Raw genomic sequence first — 14125 nt, forward strand, 5'->3', positions numbered from 1 at the left:
GCCTTGGACCATCATAAGTATGTCTGAGCTGACACTTGTCTGCCCCGCCATGCAGCCTGTTTTCCACATTTTTGTGGCTTGACGCGTGTGACACATAACCCAACATAACACATAACCCTGCTCTGGCCAGCTTTAAAAACACTGCAACAGGTGTGAGTCTCCCATGTGCGATAGCATCATGCCATCATGCCTAATCCACTGCACAAGAGCTGGTCGCCTGGGCCAAGGCATGGTCCAGAGAGAAAGCCTAAGCCCTCCTTGCTTTATCTAGAAATATGAATGGCACCAGCATTTTCAAAAAGCCTCCCAAAGCTGGTAGACCTAAGTCAAGGTTACTGGTGAGCCATCTCAGCAGCCTTACGCACATATCAGCAGCCCGTTCTGTAAGACAAAAGGCCAGAAACGCAGCCCCACTTTGGAGTGAAAATTTTCCTTCTTCAAGTTCGAGGTGTTTCTGACAGTCCACCACACACTGTGACCCAACACCCTCCACAGCGCAGCAGGGGATCTCAGCACCATCCAGGAAAAGTAAAACCCTGCTCATCTAGAGAGGATAGTGTGAATGGCCACAGCACAAGTGATGTGAAATGCAACCCAGGGGACAGGGGAGGGAAATGCAGCAAAGGGAACTAATGAGCCTGAGGACTTTTTCGGAGGGCAGTGGCCAAACAATCACATGACTGTGGGAGCTTCTTCCAAAGGACATGCCACTGGCTGAGTCTAATATCCACGAGCTCTTTGATCTGAGCTGTGAAAATAAATTAGTTATGGGGTTAGATGGTATCTTTGGGAGTTCTAGTAGTATTGTCTTTAAATTTCCTTTAGCTATGCATAACAGATGGGCAACATGTTAGTTTTATTTACAGACAGTCCTCATTCGCAGAACAACAGACATGGAAGGGGAACAGCCTGTTTAGTTTTGACATGAAGGACTTCTGTTGGGAAAAGTTCTGCTGAGAGGTTTAGGGGGACTTTTTTTTAATTGTTTTGTATTATCAGTTTGGACTTAAACATCTACTCCATAGCTCTACTGTTCTCCCATGGAAACTCTTAATCAAAGTTTAAACATTAATCAAAAGTGAAATAAAACTAAAATTACCTCTGAACTACAGTGACTTATGTCTTGGCAACTCTACCCTTTTGACCCTGCTATCACTTTGATGAATCCAGCCTATTGTGTTGTGTAGTAAAGCGCTGGCTTGCACAAGCTATAGCACAGGCTGCCAAGTAGTATACTGACTGGTTTGTAGATGCCTCTACTACCAAAGCCTCTGAGTGTGTATAGATAACATCATTGATTGGTTTAAACCAAACTACTGAATAAAACCACCATCCAGGCAACAACTCCCCTTCATCAGACAGAAGGCTGGGAGTGACTTGAGCCTTGTACCATCTCATGAAGATCAGTAGCCTCAAATTCTCCTAAATCAATGGGGACAAAAAGTTGCAGAGATAGTAGTTTTCCTTAAGAATAATTGGTTGGCATCTTCAATTAGCAGATCTACCATTAGTTGATCACAACCAATTAAGACTAATAATCCACCATTTATACTAATAATCCACTCATCTCACTTGTTTTGGCAAGACAAGTAGCAGTTCAAAAAGTCTTCCTCCAACCTGTGTACGGAATCAAAAATCTTTGAGTCCAATAGCCTTTGAGTCAGGTTGTCACACAGAAATCTGTGTCAACATCTTCAGCTGCACCCACAAGCAGAGAGTTCGCACTGAAGAAGAACTGATATATTCTGTCTTCCTCTGGCAAACCACCAGACCTGTACGCTGTAATCATGATTTCATGTACAAAGAAGACCTCAGGTGTTGTGAATTAGGAAACCCAGGACAAACTCCCACCTCTGCCATTGCTCTGTGGTGAGACCTTACCCAAGCCGTGTCGATGCTCTGCCATTCTCATCATCTCTGCTTTAGCCTGATGTTTTGCACTACACCCACATTGGGTCATGTAGGCAGTAAGACCAATAAAATTCTGCCAAGATCTAGATCTAGCAGTAGGCTGCAATTACCATCGGAAAAGATGCTTTTCTAGTGATATCATTTCAGTGTCATCAGAGCTGCCTGAAACAAATACTTCATTGTTTTATTGCATAAACATCCTTCTAGGTCATGTCTGCCTGGATGAACTTTGTCTCTGCCGTCAGAGGATGGAAGATGGTAGAGGTAGCCGAAGTGCATCAGCTCTGCAAACCCACCGTTTCCTGGTTCAGCAGCTAACCGAACTGTGTCCACACATCATTGCTGGGAGCCGGCTCTTTCCCAGAAGGAAAATAGAAAATGTACTGTATCATTGTGGGGCAGCTGCAGCACGCTAAATAGAGTCACATTACTATCACTTCATAAGCAAAACCTGCTGCTGAGGGGAAAGAAAGGTTATGTTTGTTTTTGAGGTTTTAAAAGCATTTTTTTCTTTTTTTTTTTTCTCTTAACCCAAAGGGATCCAAACCAGAAGTTCCCTCCTGTCTGAAAGAGTTAGGCATAGGACATTTGTGGCCTGATTCTCCTCTCAGCTTGAGTTAAGTCTGATATACCTCCAGTGAGCTGACAGAGCTACTTCAGAGTAAAAGCAGGGCAAGGGAGACAAGAATCTGTGCCACACTAATGAAGTCATAACGGAGCAGCCGTCCAGAGCAGTCTCAGCATTTTCAAACCAAAATGATGTTGATCTTTCAGCTGGAACACACAAGATTTTGAAGCTCATTCAAGTACTCTGCACAAAATACTCAATTCCTTTCCAGCATCGTTTTATTGCAGTCAATAATATGGGTCTGTAGCCTGTTGAGGCCAAGAAAAATGGCAATGACTTTACCCTCTTTTCTCTGCTTGCCAGTTTTTAACCCAGGTGAAAGAGAAGACTAACTGGAATAAGCAACAGCAATGGGTAAGGAGCCCTTGCGAGTGCCATAAGGTGTGACATTCTCCAAAGCGTCCTGACACTTAGTGACAAGAGGAACTGCTGTGATCACAGCCTACGGCATGCAGACCACAGAAGTCATTCACCAATTCCTGCAGTTAGACCACAACCCTTGGGTGACTTGGCAGGTCTAGATTAGAAGGGTTTGGACACTGGAAATTATTTTGAATATTTGCCTCAAGCAAGGAGAAGGAACTACCATCATGTGTCTCAGATCTTTTTCTTTTTAAAGCTAGTTATCTTCATAGAGTCTACAAAAAGAAGAATCTCAGAGGATTCTGTCTGTGATAAATAAATCTCCTTTCTTTGAAGAAAGGCAAGTGCAGCCTCTGAGTTTGGTCCCTCTAAGAATTTGAGACCCGGCACAAAATCAGTTTCTGGTCCTAGTTAACAGGTAGACTCCGCCATGGGGGATATATATGCTTTCAGCATACAGCACTCCTTGTCTGCTCAGTCTTTGCTTTGGCCTTTGAACCTCACTTGTAATTCCCTACTTAGCTCTTGACCCTTCTTCACAGGCTTCTGATTTGACCTTTGCTAATTTTCTTCCTCCTAATCCTGACCTGCTTGTCTTACATTGCTTAAACCTTATCTCATCTGCTATCCCAGAATCTGCTCTGCAGTTTATAGTCCCTAATCTTGTGGTTAAGCCTCTGAGGACCTTCTTGGCCAGACCTTCTGGCTAAGTGCAGCCTGTTTCCCAGATTCTATTTCACTGCAGTACCTTCATCCCATCTCCAAACCTGATTCCAGTTTGACTCCTGTCAGAGGGCCTGATTACCCATATCCTACTGTCTGCGTTTTACCTCCCAGGGCAGAGGAACATGGCAGACCAGCGCCTGAGTCATCTGGGATGACTACCAATATCTAGCCTACATTTATTGCTAAGTCACCCCATCTCCTCCACACCAAAAATTCTCTCCCTTTTGGGGAGATTTTGGGGGCTGACATTGTGCGCATTTCTTTTTATATTCCTGCACTTAAGCATTTGAATCCAGTAGAGGCCTTGAACTATCAGTAGATATTCTGGACCTACCTTGCCCCCTCCAAGTAAAAGATATCTTTTTCTATGTTTTGTTACAAAAAGCATTTCCCACTCTGGCAATGGACAGCATCAGCCCAAGGCAGTGCTAACCATTCAAGTGTGCAAGTCTCATATTACCCTTCCATTCTCATCATATCTTTTGTGATACTCTCCTGTGTTACCTTACCTCTCCTTCCCACTTCCATCCTGATCTTCATAGTCCAACAAGTGTGTTGACCAAGACGGACTCTTATGGTTATTGGTCCCATCTTGCACAGCATATGGTCCCTGTCACACAGCTGAGTATTTGGCAATATCACCGAGTGGTCACAAAGCAGCCACGAGGGCACTGCCCTTCCTTTTGCCTGCCTCTCCTGAACAGAAGGTCCCTGTTCTCCACCTGAACTACTCCTTCTTGAGCAAGAGAAGCCCAACCCCATTGACAAATACAGGTCCGCTGTCCACACCCTGGCTGGATCTGCTAGCTCTTTCCATTGGCATCGGGTGGAGAAGGTGGGATGCCTCCTGTCTGCATGCCCAAGTTCTTTGGCAGTCTGGGTGCTACAACACACCCAAACAGCTTAAATTAGACAGCACTGTAAACTGGGGATGGGACTGGTGGAAAAGCATTGTCCTCTTCCACACCACCCAACTCAGAATCAGCTCAAAGCCACTCAAGCAAAATTAGCTTCAGCTGCTGTTGGTAGAGTCCTGACTATTCAGAATAAGTTTCCCATGCACAGGGTACTCAAAAAATAGGTGTAAAATGATTCTGACTAATCTTAGGAAACCCGGTAAGAACAAGGCAGATACTATGCACAGATTATTCTCCAGGCTGCACAAAGATATCCCTTCTCAAAGTCGCAGGCAACTTTTAATAAGTTCTAGAGCTTGTACTAGATCCTTCCTTTAATCATCTCCTAATATGTGTGAAGCAGTGTGATCCAGAAAGTTGTTGGCCTTTCCAGTGAAGGAAGTAGGGCTGGGTGGATGTTCGTGAATCTAACAGCAAGAAGTTATGTGGTTTTCCTCCTTACTTTTAAAAGATACCCACAGTCTGACTTTTTTCTTTCTTTTCTGGGCAAATAATCCAATCTGTATGCACTAGCACACTGATGATTCTTTGACTTCCTCCCTCATTTCTCTCCTGACAGAGCACACAAGAAACTAAATAGGTGGAGGTTTAATATTTTATTACTTCTATAGCCTTATTCTGAGATGTTTATAAAGAAGGAAATCAACCTCTTCCTGGATACCAATGGACTGTCAACTTCCTCCAGCCAGCTGCTTTGTAACACATGAAAAGCCTTTCTCACAGGCAGGCTTATTAGCTTCGCTCCGGCTATAAAAGAGGAGTGAAAAGAAAGCAAAGGGGCTGCACAAGCAGCATGCCTCAAATCCTTCCCTTGAACTCCTCCTCATGTTCACCAGAAACAGGTAGGAGCTCAGTATGTGGCACGTGTCTCAGGCTGTGTTCACACTTCTTGGACTTGGGAAGGATTTGAGCAAGGAGAAGGCAGGCAGTGTGTCAGAGGTTCCACCGAAGCAAGGGGGCTTAGACAGAACCTTTTCTGCACACTGAAGTACCCAGAATAAACTATGCATTGTTCCCAAAGATATAAACAAGAGATTCTTTAACTTTCATGCAAGCCCTTGCAATTTCAATTCTTTCCTTCACACATGTATCTGGAAATGCTCTTTGCTAAAATATAAATGCCCCGATTCTCTGTGTCCCAGCAGGAAACCTGGGACATCCATTAACATCAGAGCTTGCCAATACCCTGAAACTCGTAACACCGGGTAAAGCACCTGGCCTGACAGTTCCTAGGTTAATTTTTATGCTTTTTTTTTTCCCCCAATAAACCTGCAGGCAACTACATACTTTTCTCAACAAGCCTCTGGAGGAGAGTTCTGTTCTCTCTACCATAAGGGAGGTTTGATTTCAATGGTTTTCCAAGCTGGGCTGGGATCACAAATCAGGCTTGAACTATTGACCCACCTCTCTCAAATTCTGGGAGGTAAGTTAGAGAAATTCATGCCCAATATCAGATGTCTGAGCCAGGTGGGGATTCGTAATGGCTGGGCCAGCTCAGGTGGTACCTTTAGCAGGATTAGGACACCAAGCCACTCATGGCTTGGACAAAGAAATAGCTGTTGACCCAGAACAGTAAATACACACCTCCCGTGATGTGATTTTGAGTCCTCATATACGAGAAAAGGACTGGGAGAAGCCCCTCCTCTACAATCAGTTGGCTCAGCAGCCAAAACAGTGCGTAATGGGGGTAGATAAAAGCCAGGTTTAGTGCAGAAGGTAGGAGGTAAAATGGATCACAACCCTGGGGGGCAGAGAGGTGCCTGAACTCTTTCAGGACAAAAGCAGCTGAAGCTTCAGAAGACATAAGATAAAAACACCCATAGAGACAGCCGAGGGGCACAACACTGCACCCTTGCGAGGACCCAGGTAAAGAGCTCTCTGTGGTCTTTTGTCATGGTGGTGGGATATTTGAGTTTTGATACTGGAAAAGAGAGGAGGCAGTCACTGCAGGAAGGAGGCTGGGCCTCACCATGCCACAGGGAAAAAAGGGCTAACAGCGAAGCTTGGGAGGGAAGAGAGCCGTGGGTCTGAGCTTAGGGCACCCACCACCAACAGCTCAAGAAAGCTGCCGTGCTGCACAGGTGGCAGTGCCAAAGGACTGAGAAGACAAGTGTGTGACAGGGTCATGGGCTGATGGTCTGGGATAAATTTGACAGCAGGATCCCATGTTAAGAAGCAGGAGAATTCTACAGCGATGTAACTCTCTCGCAGATACAAGAATATTTCCTCCCATTATCCATCCGGTCCTCTGGCTTACAACGTGCTTTCCCCTGGCATGAACAACCCAATGGCTCATCAGTTCATGCTATCAGCCAAGATAACGTTTTGTCTGTAGTGCACCCTTGCCCTCCCAGCATCAATCCATGATTTTGGTTCATTCTCAGATTTTTACTGGTGAAAAGTCAGAGCTGCTGCAGCTCCCCTTGCTTCCTGGCAAGGGTAAGAGAGAAGGGAAGATAAAAATACCAAGAAACCACACAAGTGTCAGAAACAGCTTTTCTGTAGCCAGTGGGAAACAACAATCAGCAAGAGGCATTTTGCGTCCCCCTCCGGGGGAACACAGCACATTAAAAATGGACATTTTTCCCTGGATTTTTCATGTATTTTGAGTGGTCCTTCTCTCATCACCTCACTGTCCTGCTCCCAAGATTTAAGGAGATCAGCAAGTGCTCTATGCCAGGTTTGGAATAATGCCAGGAAGGCTGAAGGAAGCTGAGAATAGCTGTGTCAGACGATACCCAAATTTCAGGGCAGTGCCCTTGCCCCCATCTGTCCCCAGAACTGGTTTCCAGTCCTAAAAAAGCAGGGACAGAAAAAGATGGACAGGTCTGGACACATCAGTATAACCTCCCTAGCACATCAACACAGCAACCAGTTGCTACTTATATTCTTTTAGTGCAAAGCTGTTTACACAGAAAAAAATAAAATTAATACAAAAGGTAGACGAAACCACCTTGGGTTTTTTCCCCAGCCATGACACTGTGACAGTTCTGCAGCCTGTGGTTTTCCTTCGAACCACCCCGTTCAGAAAGCCTTCTGTGCATTCCCTTTCCAAGCATCTTGTCACAGACATCTTCTGACCAAATATGCAGTCAAACCTACTAGTCTTAACATTGCTCATGAAACGAGAGTTAAAAACTGTCCTGCCAATCCACTGGCAAACAATCCTACTTCAAAAAAAGGAAGAAAAAAAAAGAAAACCAGAGTACCAGCGCACAGGTATTTGGGTTCGAAAAAGTTGCTCCTCCAAAAGCATCACGTACGGGTAGCTGAGAAAGCAGGAGCCGGGCTGAAAACAACTTCATCGCCTGCCCGGTTCTCAGGGTCTTCCTTGGTGCCGCTCTTCCCAGGCCCTGCTGGGAACCGAGGGCTGCTGCAGCAGTGCCCTGAGCACGTGCCTACTGAAAAGCCGGGTCGCTGCCCGTGGACATCAGCGCGCATCGAGCTGCTGTCACAGGCAGGACCGGAGGAGACGGGAGCTCTTCCCTCACGGGCAGGCTAAACCTCTGCCGCGCAAAGCCATGCCTCTACGCCTGCCGCAACAGCTTCTTCCCACCTCCCCCCTCGCTCTCCCACCGCCCGCCCTGTTTCCATCTTGCGTTTCCTGCGGTGGTCTCGCCCTGACCTTTGACAGGCTCCACACAGTTAAATACGTTTGGCTGTAAGTCGCTTCGCTTCTAGCTGGGTTTTCATTTTGCCTATTCCCTTTCCCCCACCACTGCAGGATACAGCTCTTTCTTCAAGGGAAATGAATTCTATCTTCAGGTGAAAGTCCAGAGGTTTTTTTCATTGACCTAAATTAAACTCCAGATTTGCATTGACATCAGAATTTAGTCCGAGGACTTTCAAGTCCTGCCAAATTCATAGAAATGGAGAGCAGCATACTTAAAAATCTACCTCCGTTCATTAAAGTATTTTAATTAAACAATATTTATAGTACAATTGGACATACGCATGTGTATTTTGAGTGAACACTAGTATTTTAAATTATGCAATTAAATGAATTATTAAAATAAATTAGATGCCTCTACTCAGGGAGTCAGCAAAAGCAGGGACAGAAAGGATTTCTCCTCTATTACCGGCTGAAGAAAAGAGTTGAAATTATATATGTTAATGCTAGAAGGTGGTTCTTGAATTAAAATATCACAGGGCCCTCAAAAGAGAATAAAGGGCAAGGTAAGAATGATTAAGGTGCTTTTACACAAAGAATGATACTTTTTATATATCTTTGACCTTCTAAGGTCAGAGGGATTATAGGACTGTTTGAAGTTCAGGAGGAGCTGAGCAAGGAAACAAGAGGGCTTTTCATGGGGTGATGAGAAGCTGTGGCTGACATTTCAAGAGCAGAAAGCCTATTTTTATTAACTCCTTCTTTCTCAGGTAAAAAATGCTTTTGACAGAAGAAAACAAAACAAGCATACAAATGTGCAAAAAATAATCCAATTTCCTCTGCAAACACACAGACCTAAACTTGAAGTTCAGCAGAACCAGTGTGGTCATCCATGAGGAGGCAGAAAAGAAAGACCCATCAGAGGCAGGTCACTGAAAGCGGGATAGCATGACATCATCAGTGGTTAAACTAACATTGCTCCCTGCACTTTTGGAAATTTATTAGGACAGCTGTTAAGATTCTGCAGCAGTCTTTGTATATTTTTATCTTAGATTTTTCTGTTTAAACATTTGAAGAATACGTCTAGTACATTTCTTTGCTCAACTCAATGGGTAAGCGAATATCGGGGCAGTTATTTGAGCATGCAAATAATAGCAAATACAGCATGTGTGAACTAGAGAAAGGAGTATAGCATAAGGACTCTAGGGTAGATTAGGTTATTTATTCTCAGTGAGTATTTAATTGCTGAAAAACACTTTGCAAGGGGGCAGGGGAAGGATAGGTTAAATTTAATAGTTTTGGCAGTAAGATCTTAGAGGAACGACAGGGCAAAGTGTTTCACTTGATATTTTCAGTATTCTTTCCCTTTCCTGTTTCAAAATGGTATTTTTTTTTCTTTAAAATTGTCCAATTACTTTAAAGAGTTTTTTAAAAGAGTTTAAAATCCCACAAAGGAAACTGAATATTTGACTTTGAGTCAAATGAAAGGTTTTGATCAATCTTAAATTATTTTTGTTTTTATACATAATTACATACGGGTATGTGGTTTTTAGCATGACTATTAATATTCTGTAAACATATGCAGTTATATCAAACAAAGTGAATTATATGTATCTGCTTACTCAGCCACAGTGGTAAAGTGTGGAGAAAAGCATTGTCTTCTTTACCTGTTCTGAAATATACTGACATTTTGTATTTTAATGCCACAAAAAAGTCCCGAAGTTGAGTCCTTGCAAAACAGGAAAAATTTTCACTTAGGGTCACCACTATAGCAAGAGTCCATTCCAGTGTCCTCAATTCAGCTAACAAACTGAAAATTCGGTGGAGATCTTGTATGGAGCACTTGGGTTAGGGCTTGCTTCTCCCTTTTCACTTTTGTCTAAATTTTCTGAATTTTTTATGGCCAAAATTAAACTTTTTCACCTTTCCAAAATTACTTTTCATCTTCTAGCTCAAACCAAAAATTGGAACGAAAGGCTCATTTCTTGCTCTCTCCCTTCACTTACCCTGAAGCTATGAATGCTAGAACTTGACTGCTATTACTGCAGCTTGCTCAACTTACATTAGACTTTCTCAGCGTAAGTTGAGGTTGCCAATAAAAGTTCTCCATCTGCATACACAACCCCTCATGTACAAGTACAATTTTCTACAAAAATGCAATGTGAGCTCTTGTCGCGAATGAACTCTTAAAACTGAACTGGAAATAGCCCACAAGCCTCCACAGTTTAAAGGATGAGTAGCTTACTTCTGTGCAGAGCAACTGGCTTGGTTGCAGCCTTTTTCCTTGTCTGTATCAGGAAAACATGGGAAGTTTCCATGTTCATGAAGATGCTGCCACAGAAAGGTACAATTCTGGAAAAGCCATTCAGTTCTAAACCAGGCCTCTCTCAGCTCATCCTCATTGGTAAAGCAATCTGAAGTGGCTGTTTGCTCTCACTCTTCTTTAACATTCTCTGCATAGACACCCAAACTCCGAAAGCAACTTCAACGTAGCTTACTCAGTCAAGGGCTTAGACCAAGCACAAAAGTATACCTAGAGGATATGGTATCTACTCTATAAAATCTACAATTCAAAGTCCTTTGCTGCCTATAGACCACTCTGCTATAGCTCTATTTGTGTAGAGAGAAATGCCATGTATAATCTTGATTTCTAGAGCTTTCTGAAAGAAAAGGTGAATTTCACCTTAAAGGCTTCATTCAGCCTGCTGTTTACTCTGGACTCATACTGTAAATTCACACATGTTCAAGGACATTTTTTATTTGGTGGAATATCTGCCATGTAATAATACATGTAGCAAAGGGCAGACTACTCAAATTCACTGAATCATTTTGGTTTGAAGAAAAGTTAAAAAAGCCAGACTCAAGAAAGCATTAGTTGTGGTATTCTTTTAACTAGTATTATAGCAGCTGGAGAATGCAGGTGGATGTGAGAAAACACCGGTTTCCTTCCTCTGCCAGAGAAGATGTAACCAATAGCCCTCAGCTCCCAGAAGTTCACCCATAGTATCAACACTTTTCGTATTCAGAGCAGGTTATCTGTCTCAATCTGCCCTGTTAACTAGTTTCATTAGTAATTAAAGAACTTAAGAAACGACTAAACTGCAGGTTTCCCAGCTTTCAGTTGAACATCCTACCTTTTGGGGTAGGGAGTCACATTGACTTGCTCTAGTTGTCTCAGTTCCTAAAAATCCCATACAGGGTAGAACAGCTTCAGCAGAAGTGACTGAGGGACCCCCACTAAAACCCGACAGCTTGGATGTTTACTACAGAGATCTGACTTAAAATTCACTGCTTTCTGATTCAAGGGCTTGGTATCACAGGAAAAGTAAGTTGTACATGTCAGAAGTGGTTAAAGGCTATGCCGTGCAAAGAAGGCGTGCGTAAACTCACCCTTTGCCTTTACCACTGCTGTGCTTCAGAACAGGGACTGGAGTGAAGGTGCTGCTTTCTGGTCTACTTTTTGTTAAATAATTTTTAAAATCTTCAAGGGAAATAGATACAGGAGAAGGTGTAGGTAGCATGCAAGTTGGCATGCTCCTCTGGGCTCATTTCTGTGTTCCAATAAATATTTATACAAAGTTGAAAAGTGACAAAACAGGAGTTCTCTGGCAATAGGTTAAAAGTGTCCAACTCCTCCTTTTCATTTTCCAGTTTTGTGAATCTATCCCTTCATTTCCTTTGCTTTTCTTGCAAATGCTTGGAAAATGAAATGTTTCATTTTGGGTTGAACAGAATGTTTCATTCAACATAAAATGTAGTTTGGGGAGTTTTGATTCTTCCTTGGGGAGAAAAAAAAATGGAAAAAAGTCTAGATTCATTTTAATCCAAACCAAAATCTTGATTTTTTTTTAACCCAGTCACCAAAGAAAAAAAAATCAATTCTTCACATAGCCGTAATGATACATTCAATCAATTGCAATTGCTAGATCTCACTTGCTCAGATGCTGCAAGAACTCCAGGCTACAAAAGCAAATAGCTGCAACAGGAAAAGGTGTGCCAAGCATGTCTCAGTAGAAGAAAATATGCTTATTGTAAGACAGGTGAAAAAGGGAAAGGGAAAATGGGGGAGAAGGGAAGGGAAGGGAAGGGAAGGGAAGGGAAGAGAAGAGAAGAGAAGAGAAGAGAAGAGAAGAGAAGAGAAGAGAAGAGAAGAGAAGAGAAGAGAAAAGAGAAAATTGTCCAATGCTGCCTGCAACAAGGTAAGTCCCACTGACAGCCACAGTTATTCCAACATAGAAAAATGTGAAAAGCAAGCAGGTAATGGGCAATTTGGATCTACTGTTCTGTAACATTAATGAAAAGAATTAAAAAGAAAACCAGTCCAAACTCCTACACTTCAACACTCCCCTGCATGCAAAACCAGGTGAGCCTATGCCAATTCCTCCCAGCGTGTGTGTTGAGACTTGGCTGATGCTGCATTCCACAAATAATTCCTGTTCTCTGTGCCTGCAAGACATTTCAGTGTAGGAATGGGAACACAACCCAACACTTTCAATTAAAATAATTATTCAAAACTGGCGAACTCTGAGATACTTCTATTGTTTCTTGCTTAAGAGGTAGCATTTAAACTTTCAGAGATATGGAGAGGAACTTTGTTTATAGATCAAATGCAGTTCTAAAGAAATCCTGCATCTCATTTGCCTCTCCTGAAGATCACGAAACCCTCTCTAAGGCCTCCTTATAAAAGGACATTGTTAATATGTACAGATAAGGATCTTATTGCACATTCAGGAAAATGTTCCTAATAGAACATAAACTATATGGCCATAAATATTGTGCAGTAAAAGGACTATCATATGAAATTATTATGTTGCTTACATAGAACAATGCACCATCTCCCTTTCTAATGCTTTAATATTAATTAAACATCTCACCACCTTTTTTACATGCTTTATGTTAGTTTCTCTATTAACACAGTTCCAAAGGAAAATATGAGACATTATTTGACTTTCTCTTTATTTAGACTGAGAAAAAATAGCCGCCTTCTGTATTCATGAGAATGGCACATATAAACAAACAGCCTTTTTAAAATTACAAATAGCTATTAAGTCTCATTTCTTATGCATGATCATTCTCACAGAGAAGCTGGTCTGGTGCTACAAGACTTTGTGATTTCTAAGCTCCACTGGTTGGTGTGTGTATATGCATTATAGCTTTGCTGAGGCAAGTTCTATTCTTTGACTCTAAATATCTCCCCTGTGGCTCAATCCTTTCCTGTTGCTTTCATGAAAATGAGAAATAGTCCTTGATCACAAAGTTCCCAGGTTTTTCCTCACGTTGACAAAGGAGATTGTTGTTAGCCTGCTGGCAAGTGTTTTGAACTGTACCAAAGAAATGGGATTCAAGTGACTATTCTCATGGATCAGGAAGGGGTTTTTTAATCCTCTGTAGAAGTGTTAAGGACAGAGCGATGGGAGCATGTAGGAGAGGCCACAGGCGACTGTGCACTAAACACAGCTCTTTGGGCAGTTTTTCAAATTTTTCCACTCACGACCTCACTTCCCAGTGCACTTCCAGGCTCATGACCCCACTTCTGATTGCAAGCCCTACTCCTGCAATCGAGTTCCCATCAAGCCACCTCTTAAGTACCGTGACCTCTTGTTTGGATCCACGTTCAGTTCTGCATGGAACATCCATACAGGTCAGCTTCAGGTACGTACATGCAAGTCCACTGAAGGAACAGAGGGGAAAATGTATCCCACAAAATGTTTTCTGTTTTAATTACAAATAATTCCTTACAGGATGTTGGAACATCTGCCACACAAAACAAATGCCATCTCTGACTGCAGTAACCATACAGGGAACCTTGGATTGAACTGGAACTTTCAGATGCATGTTAGTAGTAATGCCACGAGACTCTGTCTCTGACCCTGTCTTCCTGAATACAGGGGAGATCTTCACACCTATGCACAAAAGCACAGAAGCATGGATTGATCATCCCCCCCCCCCCCCCCCCCCCCCCACCACCCC

This window comes from Haliaeetus leucocephalus, unplaced genomic scaffold (genome assembly GCF_000737465.1).
Source record: "Haliaeetus leucocephalus isolate CR32 unplaced genomic scaffold, Haliaeetus_leucocephalus-4.0 Scaffold1007, whole genome shotgun sequence".
In the NCBI taxonomy this organism is placed as follows: Eukaryota; Metazoa; Chordata; class Aves; order Accipitriformes; family Accipitridae; genus Haliaeetus; species Haliaeetus leucocephalus.